This window comes from Anser cygnoides, chromosome 18 (genome assembly GCF_040182565.1).
Source record: "Anser cygnoides isolate HZ-2024a breed goose chromosome 18, Taihu_goose_T2T_genome, whole genome shotgun sequence".
Lineage (NCBI taxonomy): Eukaryota > Metazoa > Chordata > Aves > Anseriformes > Anatidae > Anser > Anser cygnoides.
Window position 1 is genome coordinate 12,671,766 of NC_089890.1, and position 14,350 is coordinate 12,686,115.

Here is a 14,350-nt window from a genome sequence, read left to right on the forward strand (position 1 = left end):
TAACTCTGAAAGATACTTTGATTTCTCAATAATTTCTTGAGAATCATTAAAAAAAATGAAAACTCTATACCCTGGACAGACACAGGAAGGGAAAGCACTTTGAGGAGGAGCAAAAAAATGTTGCCTATACTTAAGAAAATACATAAAAAGCTTGCACTGGGGTGCGAGACAGCTGAGGGGCAGCCAGAGCTTGCAGCACGCGGCGAGATGGTGCCACGGGCTCTGTAACAGGGCAGCGCCGACCTCCAGAGCTGAGCGATGCAGGGCAGGGGCTGTGGCTGGGGAGCAGTTACTGTGACAGGGGATGGATCGCAGGGCCCCTCGCATCGCCCCTCTCTCACCCATCAGTCCACTTGTCTGACTGTTCTAAAACAAAATGCAAAGGAGCAGCTCTTACTGCAGCTGAGTCATGACATTTCAGGCTTAAAACAGCGCTGTGCCCACGCTTCATGATGAATCAAATACTTTTTAATGTCTCCTGACCTACTTCTCAGATCCTTTACGGTATCTGCTTAAGATAAAACTCTTGCTGGGGATTAAAGCATTGATGGCAAGCATCCAAAGGGCAGGAGAGACCACACTGTCACCACAAACTAAGAAAACTGCTCTTGGCAATTTTAATGTTGTATTTTACTTCTGGAAGAAGAAACCTTTTCAAAACTGGGAATTATTGTAGGCCCCAACAGGAAGAGCTGGAACATCCCTTCAAAGAACAGTGGCCTTTGGAAAAGAACCCAGCCTCTAAACGTGCATCTTTCTTTCCAGCAAGTCAAGAAGGTACTGGTAGAAATTAGGATCTATTTTTGCTCTTAAATCACTTGATTTCCTGCAGCGGTTATGCTGCAAATAGGAATTTAGTAGGAAGTTATTTGAAGCTATTAAAAGCTTAAATGCCTGGCTTTCCCACCTATCAGCTGCAGCTTCATTTGGTCCCCAGCACAGGTGTCACTTTGCAGTCAGGTGGCAAATGCACTCCTCGTATTTTTGAATTGATCTCTGCTGGGCATCTGTGCCAGCCCAGTTCCAAAGGCAAGAGCTGAACGAGAGGTGCACGACAGCACAGAGTCTGGACGCTGCTTTAGCAGGCTTCCAGCTGCTACAGGACAGGAAACCTGCAATCCAGGTCCAAATCGACATCTCTCCAGCCACGTCGCACCTCTCCCCTACCCTCACCACAGATCGCTGACCCCTGGTCAGGGCAGTCCCGCAGGGCTGGGGCCAACCAACCTGCATCCATCTGTATCGCATCGCACCACAGAGCCAAAACGTTCAGATGTCCCGAAGCGAAGCTCGGTGTCACACAGAGCCCCCGGCCTCACCTGCTGCTCACACAGACCCGACGGTGCCGCCCGGGGGAAGCTCGGGGCCTGGCCGCGGCCAGGCCGTGCTGCAGCCGAGCGCGAGCCGTGCCCACAGCTGCCTGGTTCTTCCTCCAGGTTGCTGCTATCACCACACCGCAGTTTGTGACTGGGGTTAATGATAGTTAAGTGAGTAGCTAGAAGTACAATGGTAGTTGATTTTCAGTTAATTTAGCAAATTATGTCGGACATACAGTCACAGGCTGTTTAACATTCTCCTTCATTAACCTCAGTTATGACGCATCGCACTACTGCGTGCTGCACTTCAGATAACGTTCATCAATCCACCATGACTTGCACAAACGCCACTTTCTTTGCACTGATGGTGACAGGAAAAATCCAATTGTTTCTGCTGCTTTCCTGTGGAGATCGGGTCAGAGACTGGCACAAAGAGCGGCCAGGCTGCTACAAGCCCTGGCTGGTGCAGGAGACGGGAGCAGGGATTCAGACGTGAGCACCTTGCCCTTTGTGTTGGGCCAACACTTGAACTGACACCTGTGGACGGACACCAGGCTGCTTTGGAAGCCGTCCTGCAGACGCACTGAAAAACTGCGGTCCTTGATCCTGAGGGTCTTTCGGAATTTTATGCTGATTTTCCTAAGAACTGGGTGAGTATCCTGGAGCTGTGCTTAAAATCTTGCCTTCTTCTGGATGCTGAATTTCTGTTCCAGCACGGACAGGACCTTCAGTCTGAAGCTCCCGTACTGTCGGTGAAAGAGAAAATCAGATGAGTGCTGTACAACAAATTGTTCTTGTACTTCAGAGAAAGTTTCATTATTTTGATTTTCTTACCACCATGAAATGAAAAAGAATTACTGTAAAAGAGGTCCTCTGGAAGGGGGAAAATGTAGGTTATTTCAAAGGTTATGTGTGAACAAAACAACTTTTGGCCTGAGCCTGGTTCCTGGAAAATGTTGAGAGAGCAGAAACATCCGATTCTGGAAATACAGAACCGGATGGCTTCTTGAGCGAGCTGTAACCACGCCTGAACACTTCAGCCTCCCTGAAGTGCTTTTTTCTCCCAGGCACTACTAGAATACTTTTTGTTGAAGTGTGTTTCCTCAAACATCTAGCGCTACACGGTTGTTCTCCATTGGAAAAATCACTGGCTGAGTATTCTGACAGGCACTAGCCAAAAACGCTCAGCGCCGTGCCCACGTCTCTGCCGCAGATCACAGCGCTGCTGCGCGCAGCGCCCCGCCACGGGGAGTGCTGGCGGGGAAGCCGCAGGGCTGCGGCGGCTTCGCCTGGCGGCCGCGCTGCACCCCAGAGCTGCTGCGGCCACCGGCGCGGGAGGGACGAGTGGATGCCTTGGTGCGCTTCTGGAAGCTGTCCTGGTTGGACAGACCTTGATCTTCAGGAGGACGAACGCAGAACACCGAGGCCTCCTGTGGCGCTGAGGCATTTTATTCCCATTTCCTATCAGAATTATAAATCAGACGGGGGCTAATTAAAAACGCAAATAGATGCAGAAGCACGAAGGTCGCTTCCCAGTTTCCATTTGCAGAGTTTTATATTCAGTATGAGGAATGCCCAGGGCTTCCATACCCTGCATTTTCTCACGGTTTTCTCTCACCCTTAGTTAGAACTGGTATTCTTTGTAGTCCAGCCTTTATGGTGCAGCATCATTAATGCTTAATTGTTTTAATGAACTGTTCTGGGCTCCTGTAATTACAGGCGCTTCTGTTTTGTCAGCAGCTCTGCCAGGTGCAAGACAGGAGGTCAGGCAGAACACCTTAATCACTCGGGTTTGCCGCTGCCACGTCCTGCATGCTGCAGCGCTCGCGTGTCTGAACCCACCGGGCTTTGAGGCGCGTGCTGACCCCGTGCCCGGAGCTGGGCAGCCCGAGCTGGCTGAGCACCAGGAGTGCTGAACACACAGAAAAAGGACCGCAGGATGGCTGCTGCTCTCCAGCAGTAAAACCACACAAAAGTGTTGATTAATTTTCTGTGGTGCCAAACAGCACCGATCTGAATTAAAACAAGCGACATCAGCCGCTTTCAGGCTGGGAGCACGCGCAGGGCTGGATCTGGCCCAGGGGGTGCGGGCCCCTTCGTGGTGCTGCAGCCCTCTGACCCCACTGCCAGGAGCGCGGCCACGCTCTCGTGGCCTTTGCAAAGCAGCACATGCTCTGAGATGCACCACATCCCTCCTGCCGCGGTACAGAGAGAGTTAAACGCTATGTAAGCGGGAAGCCAGCCCATCCAGATCATGGCAAATCATCCCTTATTACTTATTTATGAGAGTTAATTTCATGCGCTGGCATTTAACGCACCATATGGAGGAGAGGCTTCTGGAGCCAAGCTACAGGCAGCTGAAAGCTGCCTTTTTTCTTCTTCTTTTTTTTTTTTTTTAAATACTGTTGAACGTGACTGCAGTGAGGTTAATTGTATTGCTGCTTTTACTGAGCAAAATTGCTTCTTAAAAAGCAGTCTAGCTAAAAATCGAAATCCTCACCCCTCTCAAATAGCAGGTTTATGCTGCAGAAGAAATTGGCATGCCCTGGAAAACAGACCCGATTACCTTGATGAAGCGGACTTGGCAAACAGTCCGCTTGTAGATGCAGCTAAAAAATAATTAGATGCTGAGGCGCACATAGCCACATCTAGTGGTTTTAGTAAGCAGCACTTCCTCCTCCTATTTGCTTCTCTGATAGCAATTTGGAGGGGAATATTCTGAACTGATTTACCATCAAAGCCCACGTGTTCCATACCAGGTACTCAGGTACCTGCTGCTTTGTCCTGTGAGACCACAGCCCCAGCAATCCTACTCCCATTAATATTTTCTGTTAGATTTGGAGTGACTGTCCTTTTTGGAGAACTTTTTGTAAGGGTGTCAAGGCCTAGCATTGCCCAGAAACTCTTGTGTAAACGAAGCCTGAATTGTGTGTGTCAGTAGGTCCAAGCCACCTCAGCCACGGAAGCAGCTCTCTCTCTGACATGCACACACACACACATATATATATATATATATTTAGGACTCCTTTTCAGAGGAGGGATTTCTCCAGAGATAAAGCTGAAATAGATTCACAGCAAGGTTGTGGCACTGCTGGTATTTACCATACAGGGATGACATTTCTGGCAATAAAAACGGCAGAACTGCCGAACAGCAAGCGATAGCAGTAACGCTTCGCCAGGGACCAGAAGCGCTGCCAGGCGCTTCGAGCAGGAGCGGAGGAGCGGAGGAGCGCCCTGCTGTGGCACGGGAGCGGGGCTCGGCCTACGTCCCTGCCCCACGCCCTCGGGCACAGAGCAAGGCCGCGGGGCAGGGAAGGGGCGCGTGGGCGCCGAGAGCGGCGCCGCTGATGCAGCCGTGCCGCTGGGACCCGGGCCTGTCACGCAGCGAGCCCCACGGAGCGGGCAGGCACCGTGCCCCTGCCCCTGCCCCGCAGGCAGCCCTCACGGCGCGGGGTAGCTTTCTGCCTTGCCTTTATCCGGCAGCTCTGAGATCTCCTGGCTTTTACACCAAATGACAAACCTCAGCAACACGCAGCAGAAATCCACGCTCCCTCCCCTCTTGCATCTCGCGCACAACAAAACCCCTTTATCTCTGCCCAGAACACGAGGCACGTCCTCTGGAGCAGGGTAGAAATTGAGGTGCCAACCGCTAGAAGCCCAGGAGGAAGCTCAGCCAACGCTGTTCTCATCAGCAGAGCTGAGGACACCCAAGAAACACCAGTATTTCTGAAATCACACGCACCGCGCGGCGCTCCAGAGAACGAGCGCCAGCGCTGCCGGGGCAGGGCCCTCGCCCCGAGCCTGCCCGGGGCTCCTCTTGCTGGCCACGCGGCAGCCGCGGTGCAGCCGGGCTGAACGCTCACGCAGCTGCCCGCCTGCCGGCCCCCTTGGCTTCTTTCTCTATCAAATACCAGTTCCTGCTAATTTTTCCTCAAGTCCGACCAAAACCTCTTTTCTTCAGATTTCCACGGCGAGGTCTGTGAATCCTCCCAAATCCATTTGTTTCCTTCACTTATGAGCCACCTTTTGACTTATCCGAGAAGCTCTCTGAACACTGTAATACAAAGCTGCTCTCATTACAGTGTTAAATTAAAATTTAGTAGAAGATGCACAAAGCAGAATAAACTTTCAACTAAAATATAAACATTATTACTGAGAAAGAAAACTGGAGGGAGCTGCTAGGCTTCTTTGCATTAAAAATGCCTGAGATTTAATTTCACTGTGACATCTCCTTGGAATTACACTGCTAATTGATCAAATTTTGTCTGTCTGTTATTTAAACTTTCAATAAAACTTAGATTAATGGAAGGTGTAATCCTCCCGGGCAGAACAAATATTCCCATTGTTCATGTCAGGTATGGAATAGCAATGCCCTATAACAGCTTTTGCATTCAATCTGTGAACACGAAGTTAATCACAGAAGTGCAGTGATTCTTTAATTGCTTGAACGAAATTTTCTGTGTGTCATTTCTCGTCCCTGCTCTTCCCCACCCCCAGTCTCCACTAAATGCTGGTATAGATCTTTAGAACTAACTAGGTGTAATTTTCAGGAGTGATTTGCTTTCTTCACAATACGAATAAACCCAAAGCTTTCTCCATCTGCGATCCTTCCGAGGGACGGGAGCATCTCCCCACCTGATACTCCTGGCAGAGGGTCTTTTCTCCCATAGAAAAAAATAATAATAAAAAAGTGAAACAACACAAAAATGACAAGTGTCCTGCCTTGTGCAGAATAAAGAAAAATGCTCTCAAGCCGCCCTCGTATACAAATCCCTCCAGCTTCTGGCCTAGCCCAGGAGATTGCGGCCAGGCTTTGCAGAAACTACGACTTCAGAGCCCTGCAGTCACACAGCAGCGGCACACGGCTCCCACGAGCACCCACAGAAGCCGCAGCACTAAGCGAGCCCTTCCTTAGCACAGCGGACCTCCAGCTTCGGGGGATCTGATTGTTTTCCTACGCAATCTGGGTGTTAGCACTACATATTTTTGAATACATTTGAGGTAAAACCATTTTTCTTTCTCAAACCGAATTTCAGTGGATTACATAAAGCTCCTCCACGACTCAGGATGTTTTCCAAATTGGCTCTTTTAGTTTTCCGTCTCAGTGAGGGCCATAATCTCTTGCATTTTTAGACATTGTGGTGACTTTCCAAGGGAGAAGTCGCGTTTGTAAAGAGCATTGATAACATTACTGTGAAAATTATGCAAATTCAATGACCGCGTGATGCACAGCAGCAGCCCTGAAAGCTGTGTTCCCCCTTACGATTTAAAAGCCATTTTCCCTGAAAGCACTGTGCTCGCACAGCCGAAGCCCTGGCTGCGCGCCAGGCAGCGGGTGGTGACAGCGGCGGCGGGCTCTGTGCGGCGGGCGGCACGGCCGGTGCCACCCCTGCCGCGGGCTGGTCCCCAGCCGGGCTGAGGAGCTGCGCGTAGCCACCGAGCCTGCAAGGGGCCCCGGGCCACCGAGTACAAGGACATTTGAGGGCCTCTGGGCCAGGCAAGCAAATGCAGGTGATGGAGAAGCACCGAGCCCCGTGCTGCCACGGCGACACCTGGCCCTGAAGCACAACCACGGGGCTCCCAGCCCGCGGAGCTGCACAGGAACCCCCCAACCAGAATGAAATGCTCATTTCTGAACAAAATAGAGATGTTTTATAGCAGTATTGTTTCTTCCGTTTATGTAGGGATCCACACAATTCAGAAAACTGCTTTGTATCCAAAATACCTCAGTAGCCTGCTGTACTGGAGTGTGGAAATGGTTGCAGAAATAGCAAACCGTCCTTCACAAACTTGGGTATTCACGTACAGGTAAAGCTCCGAAGAAAAAGACCGCTTTGTTACATGCACAGGCCAGAGCATCTGCAGGTAGCTCCGTTATTTCTAATTTGTTACACACGGAAAATAACCACTTTGGAACGAGTATTCCCCAAACTTGTAGAAGCTAATGTCTAAATCCAAACTGTGTGAAATCTCGTGAAAAAATATTACCTTTCCCCATCGGCTGTCTTGCTCACATCTGCCTGTCACCCCCACCAGAGCAGCGCTCACGTGGAAATTTGCTGCCTGAAACGGCCCCGAGGCAGAGCAGCCAAGGCACAGCCCAGGAGCACGGCTTCGTGGAGCGGGCCCTCGGGTCAGAGCTCACGGCCGGCGGGGGGACGCGTCCCGGCTCGCGGGGACCCTGGCAGCGCAGCCAGGCCACCACCACAGGCTGCCTGGGGCTCGCTGCGTGCCACCCGCGTCGGCCCTGGACGAAGGGCAGGACGCAGCCAGAGCGACACGAACTGTTTGCAAATGCTCATGCTAACCAAGCACGAGGAATCACAGGCTGTTCCTCACCACCCTTTTTCCATGGGGAGAGCTATGCATCCATACGAAACTTGGCACTCATGAGAGGAGGAAATCACACACTATTTCTTCCTGACGCACGCCTTTTCAGCAAATTTACTATTTGCCAGACTAAGACCTTTTGTATCATGCAGAATTAAAACACAAAAGAGGGCACTAAGGAGAGGAGGAAGAAGTTAGGAAGCAACTAGTTTGTATTCTTTCAGCAGTACTGTTTGTTGTGCGGTGCTAAATTAACTCCCATTAATTCATTGTGAAAACCGGCCTCGGAGAATAGGATGGAAGTTACAGTTTGTTCTCCTGAATTAATGTTGCATGGTAGCACTTTATTTTAAGAATAATTAATGATAACTCAGTGGAAAAAAAAAAGTCTTTTAATACCTCTGAAGTGTGTCAATGGTAGACGGCTGCCACCGTACCTGCTATGAGCCTTATTTAAAGCAGCCAAATATTTTCATAGCTGTGATTCATATTTTCATCTTCCTATGCCTGTGCTCTGTTTATTGCAAATAACCTTCAGGGGTAGGAGGAAGAACATGGATTTATATATTCAAAACAGGAACAAAAGGGCCAAGCGGAGGCATTCCGCTCCTGCTGCCGATGAGGTGGGACGAGGGGGCCGGCGGGCGCAGAGCGGGGGGAGCGGGGCCGGACCGGCCGCGCCAGGGCCCTGGGGAGGCCGCGGCTCCGTGCCCGCAGGAGCCACCCGCACGCGGCCGCGCGACGCTTCGTGGCCCACCTCTGGGCTGGGAAGGGCTGGCAGGAGCCGCCGGCGGGCCCGACTGAAGGCCCAGCTGCCCCAGCTCCTCACCGTGCACAGATGTCTTTGAGGCATCTTTCTCCCTAGAACGGCTGGTTCTGCTATTTCTAAATATACTTCTTCTGCTACCACTTAAAACTTAATCATATCCTCAATGACTCATGTACAAAAACGCTTAGCTAGATGGCAGATGAATTGAAAATAACAGGGATGCAAACACAGTCGAAGACAGTTGCTCTGGTTTTAAATTCTAGCATTTTCTGAGGCAAATTCCCCCTGTACCGCGGGGAAACATCGCGCAGAACGCGCCACTCCCAGAAACACACTTGGGATTTGCCACCACAGCCCATTTTACACGGTTAGTGCTTTGCTACTCACATGAGAAAGCAGCACTCAAAATCACACGGGGACAAGCGCCGGGAAGAGGGACGTGAGATGCAGCTCGGGGCCCTCACCGGCCCCGGGCCCCCCCGAGGGCAGCAGCGCCGTGCCCCGGAGCTCGCTGCCAGCCCGCTGGCCGCAGCCCCGCTCCTCGGCTCCGAAGCGTGACGCCGCGCTCCTCGGGCAGGCTGCGCCGCAGCTCCGTGGCAGGGCTCTGCAAAAACCTGCGTAAGTGATTTACACAGGTGAGGCACACGGCGTGCTCATTAAAGTATCGGAGTGGCTGGAAACGAAGAAGATTCATATCTGCTGCAGGAAGCTTTCAGGGATCAATATGTTCCGACATATGTTTTAATGCTTCCTGGGTTCTCATACGTATCTCATGAGAATTCTTCATTTACCATTTTTTTTCCCAGGGTTACGAAGCCAACTGTTTTCCTATGCGCATGTATGTGCTTTGAAGCAGCGAGCCGACTTTTATAAAAAAATCTCTTCTGTAGAAGGGGAAATGCATGAAGCTGTGCTTCTAATCCAAACAGTCCATGATAAGATTATGTTGTGCACAGAGCCTCAGCTGTTCCTGCTGTGCGCTACTGTATTTAAGTGCTAAGCGCATGTTTGGGTAGATTATTTTTCCGGGAAGCGGCTAACCACAACTTGCGTGCCAGCACATTTGAAACATTTTCTTCCCACCCTTTCTCCCCTCCTTTTTCCAGAGGATACTATGTTTGACGTCTCTGTAATAAAAGATTATACTAAAACTGGTAGGTGAGTGGGCTGCACAGATTCACAGCTGGAGCGGAGATAGCTGTTCTGAGTGCTGGTGCAGCCAAACAAGCACGACTTTAGGGGTAAGGAAAACAAGGAAAAGGGTGTGAGCGTGTGTGTGCTGGAGCATGGGGGAGAAGGAGCCCAGCGCTGGTTGTATTGGCTGCATGGTTGGGCCCAGCATCACAGATAAACCCACAAGCTGCTCTGCAATTTGGCTTTTGCAGCACACGTGCTTAGCAACTAACATGATTTCTCATCAAGTCAATTAATTAACAGGGAGGGCCCTTAAGGTTGGAAAAGAGCAAGGGTTGACCAGCTTGATTTTAATCCAACAGCAGAAGACGTCTGCAAGAAGTAAAAGATCCAGCAGGTGCTGAAACCTTATTCCTAAAAGGTGAGATTCACAGCTTGAAACAAAGCCCGCGAAGCCCGGCTCAGCTGGAAGGCAGCCCGAGCGGCACAGCTCCTGCTCTTCTGCTTGGGCGTTTTTTGTGCAGCTCCCTGGGCTGCTCTCTCAGGAGCGCAGCCACTCGGGCAGCCAGCTTACAGCAGGCAAACCGAGGTCAGCCTACACTGCAGCAGCGTTCGCAGCCCTGGACAGAGAGCAGGAGCTGTAACCTCATCATTGCGGAAAGAGCAAGAAGGGACTTTGGGAAGCCACGTAGCCCCTTCCCCATCCCAAGAAGGGCCAACTGTTCCCATCGCTGCTGGCAGACGTTTGTCTAGGCGGTCCTCAAAGGCCCTCAGGCTTCATCTCCTCTGCAGGTCACCTCTGCCAGCCATTCACCAGCTTCCCTGCAAGGCAGCTTTTGTTAATGCCTAACCTGAATCTTTCTCACCAGTCGGAGATCTTTATTTCTTGTTCCAGACAATACATCAGCATGGAGCACATTGTTCTCTTCCTCCCTGTAAGAGCAATTTCTGTACTTTCAGACTCCTTGGCCTCAGCCCGCCCCTCTGCAGGCTGACATTCTTTCAATCGTCCCTTATCGTCGCGTTCTCCAGACAGACACAACAGATACGACAGGGCAGAAATAAGATGACTCAGTAGACAGCTCCAGAGCTGCCTGCCCTGGCATTCTGTATAGAGCTGTGGGTGCTGCTGGTTGACGTGGTCCTCAAAATCAAGGGGGGCCTGCTTTTGTTGTACGGTTGTAGGCAGAAGCTGCAGAGCGAGCTGGGGGATGGAGCGGCACGGGGACGCGCCGCGTGGGACAGCCGCCCTGCCGCGGGGCTGCGGCAAAGCCACAGCACGGGGCGCACACCCACGGGGCTCCTGAAGGGCAACAACGGCTGCCACCGCTCACGGGGCCGGCGAGCAGGGACTTCTTTTTTGGCCTTATTGCCTGGAAGGCTATTTGAAAATAACTAAAAGATGGAACCTTTTATGTGGTTTATGATGCTTTGATCAAGGTTTTTTTAATTAACCTATCTTGCTTTAAGCTGCTGAGAGTTCATTTCACCCTCGCTGAGGACATCACAACGCACCTGACGATAACGTGGCTGAGCGGGGGGGCAGCACACACCACACCACTTGGGCAACAGCCAGCAACATCTGGAGAAAGGTAACCCAATAATCCAAATATAAGCACAGTCTCCAGCTCAGGTGTGCTTGGTTTTGAGCTAAACATGAAACAGTTTGCTGTCATTTCAAATAAGGATCAGGAATCAAAAAAAAATGGAATTCACGTTTTTTAATTAAAAAATATTCTACATCATGTACTCCTTGCTGTCATTTAGACAAAGGATAGTGACTGACAGCTGCGCAGGTGAGCAGACCAGAGCCCTCTGTGAGGAACTGGGATAAGCAGGATCTTAAGTAAGGAAAGAGAAGGAAGAAATGCTGGGACTGACACCACACCGCCTCTTCCCTGCCCGCCGCAGGCGCCCAGGGCTGGAGGCGTGGTGCAGTGAGGAAGACGGGTGGGAGGCAGAGAGGGTGAGGAAAACGAGGCCGGAGAGCTGCAAGAAACAGCTCCAAAGGTTCGCTTTTTCAGTTCACACGCTATCTTCAAGTAATCATACTTCTCCCTCACCATGTCCCTTGATGGAGGAGACACCCAGAGTCCCCACTCCTGCTGCCCCACGAGCTCCTACGGGGAAATGGCTCCATTTGCTCTTGGCCCTGTTTTGGGCTGCAAGAAAACCCAGGAGGGATTGGACTCTTGGCCCACCCCTTTCACGCAATGCCCGAGCCCCTGTTTCGGCACCAGCGATCTTGAAAATCACAAAATGTTGGCAGTCGGAAAGCATCTTGCTCTTTGTTGAGTATGGGGGGAAAATGTTTGAGAAAACCAAACAGATACAGGGGAAGGAGAATTTAAGTCACTTATAACAGGTACTTTCTTAGTGCTTTCCTTGAAGACCTGAATACCTGCGGAAGAAGTGAGGATGAAATAAGAAAAAAGATTTATTGAGTCTCAAAGCCTCCAGTTAAAATTAAATGCGGTGAGAAAAGTGGCTTTCCACATTTAATTGTCTTTTCCACAGTAACTATGTGTCAGTCTCTTCTAAAAGCCTATTAATTCTGTAATTTAGTGCTAGCAAGAGCTTGGAGACAGACAAAACCACCACTGGGTTTTTTTCTTAATTCATTGACTAACTGTCATCAGGCATCAGTGTTAGGGGTGCTTTCTCCTTGAAGACTCCAAATACTAAAAATTAAAAACTTTTTATAGTCTATTTAATAAAAAAAGTGCTGGCACATCAGTTAATAGAGTGGACTCTATGACATTGTATGTTAGGATTTAATTATGGCTAAAAATAACCTGACATGTCAGGAGAGCTACAGCGAAAACACTTTTCCAAGCACAAGGAGGGATTAGCTCAGATGACTTCAGTGGTTAGATGTAATTTATTTGTTTAGCCATAATTTTAGAGTTTATTCTGAAACCAGATAGAGGTGGTAACGGAGTTAGTAACCCAAGGAAGGGTTGGTAGGTATAGAACTTGCTATGCAACCTCAAACTTCAAGTAAACTGCCAAAAAAATCCACATTACTTCAGAGTCTGCAGCAGCAAAGCAACATTCACATTCTTGTCTTTACAAATCGATAGGAAAGATACTCAAATGAACATGTAATCAAAGTCATCTGCACGAGCAATGGCCTCGCTCCTCTGCACCTTCCCGCTGGAGCAGGCGGACAGAGCGAGTGTGCGCAGACACGGCGCTGCCGGCTGCACGGGGCAGGCGGGGCGGCTCGCTGCCCCAACCAGGGACCTTAAGCCGTGAACAGAAAGGATCATTTTTTCAAGTCCAGATGTCACCAGAAGGGCCCTGCAGCTCACTCCGGGAGCACAGGCAGCCCACACTGAGCCACCCAGTACCTGGCGGTATCCAAGCCCGCTTCTGAGCAATCAGCGATGTGCAAACGAGAGCCCTGGGTGATTCTGGGTCACTTTGGTGCCTCAAGTAATACCAGCAAGGAACCTGAAGGGTCAGCTTAAACAAGAACTAGCATCAGAAATGAACAGCTCCCTGTGCTGGGGGGGGAAGCTTTACTTCCTACACAACTCACCCGTTACAGTTTTTCTTGCATTATTTCAGGTAAATCAGGATGTAATTTCCCTACAACCCTCCTGCAATTTAAGCAGAAGGCAATAGGAATGTTTTTCATTATTTTGCCAGCTGTTTCAGTTTCTCAGGCCTGCTGTAAACTAGAGTAGGTTTTATAGCTGGCAAAATGTGAAATTTAAACAGATTGTTTGCCTATTCTAATGTATTTTAATGAAGTGCCTCATCTCGTTTCTCAAGCAAGGCTTCCACATAATTTAAGTTTTCCCCCAGTCATTTGTCATTTAGTTCCTCCCAGAAAGGGGCTGCACTACCAAGGGAAATGCCGCTGCTTGTGCTCCGTCTGGTTTCCTGTCCCCGAAGCCCTCGGCAGCAGCCAGGGAGCCGACGCAGACCGAGCTGCGGGAGGATCACCCCGGCTGCTCCAGGGGAGGGGCAGCAGTGACCAGGTTGGGCACACCTGGGCTACGACGGCAATCTCCTACCGCATGGCAAAGCCAAGATTGCACTCTGAGTTCAATATACTGACATCTGCCTGTGGTAATCCTGTCCAGCATGGATAGGAACCAAGGGAAAGCCATCCCATCATGATAGGAAGTGATGGATGAGGCTCCAGGGAGAGCTGCGGGCAAGTCCATGCAGATGTGCAACTTGCAGTGACATTTTCAGGAGTTGCCTTTAAAGAACAAGGAGAAAAAAAATGGAACTGTGTGTATGAAAGATGAAATTGCATCTCTACGGAGGGCCCAAATAAAACCAAGTCGCCAGATAAAAGCCACCACAATATTTTGGAAGAAGATTCTGGTGAAATCCAAGAAGCGTGCATACTGGATTTTACATTCTGCAATTAATTTCATTCCAACAGACCTGTTAAAAACCTAGGAGATACAGAAGGGTATTTACTGTCTAATTTTATACATCCAACTCAGTTGCCTAGATCAAAAGCCCGGGAACACAACACCAACATCTCCCGACACGCAGCCAAGGCAGAGCCAGGGAGTGCAGAACTGAACATTGCGGTCACCGCTCTTTTTCTGCCTGGGTGTTTCTCACCTCTTCTGCACAGGTGACGTGCCGACCTCAGAACGGGAGGATGCTGTAGCTTCCCACACAGAGTCTGCCCTGACCATTATAGGCATGCAGCGGGGGGTCAGCTGGCCTCTCACGGGGCACGCGTGGTCTCACTGTACACTGGCAGTACGTACGCCTTGGCTGCACGATCACTTTGTCCTCTAGTCCCACGTATGCAAATACAGAGATT

The 14,350-nt window shown here is 50.3% G+C and overlaps 1 long non-coding RNA gene across 15 annotated transcripts in view; it reads right to left on the reverse strand.

Moving 5' to 3' along the window:
* LOC106043777 (uncharacterized) overlaps window positions 1-14,350 on the reverse strand; it is a 195,142-nt gene that overhangs the window by 14,789 nt on the left and 166,003 nt on the right. For all 15 annotated transcript variants that reach the window (XR_010825640.1, XR_010825638.1, XR_010825645.1 and 12 more), the window contains one exon: window positions 1,228-2,062. This is a non-coding gene — a long non-coding RNA (uncharacterized lncRNA). The remainder of the gene's footprint in view (window positions 1-1,227; window positions 2,063-14,350) is intronic.